Below are 342 nucleotides of genomic sequence, written 5' to 3' on the forward strand. Positions count from 1 at the left end.
TTCTTTTTTTTTTTTTGCGATTGCGATGTTCACACTGGTGGGTACATTCATAGATGCGAGGTGGAGACAGAACCCTCGGCCCTGCCCCCTTGTGTCCGGTGTGCAGCCTCACTTCCTGTCTGAGTCCCAAGAAGCACGATGCCGCTCGCTGGGTCCTTGGTTGGTTTGAGGAGATTCAGTATTCACTTCCTTCCACACCGACTGGAGCTCAGAGAGGACACGACAGGGGATCTGATCTCACACCGCTGAGGGTCAACTCCAGAGGGCCAAAAGGGGTTTGCTGCCGCTATTCACCAAAACACAGCTCCTCGCTAGTCAATGCTGCCCCAAATACACACACAC

This window comes from Morone saxatilis, unplaced genomic scaffold, assembly GCF_004916995.1.
Source record: "Morone saxatilis isolate NCDOM2014 unplaced genomic scaffold, NCSU_SB_2.0 Contig3, whole genome shotgun sequence".
In the NCBI taxonomy this organism is placed as follows: domain Eukaryota; kingdom Metazoa; phylum Chordata; class Actinopteri; family Moronidae; genus Morone; species Morone saxatilis.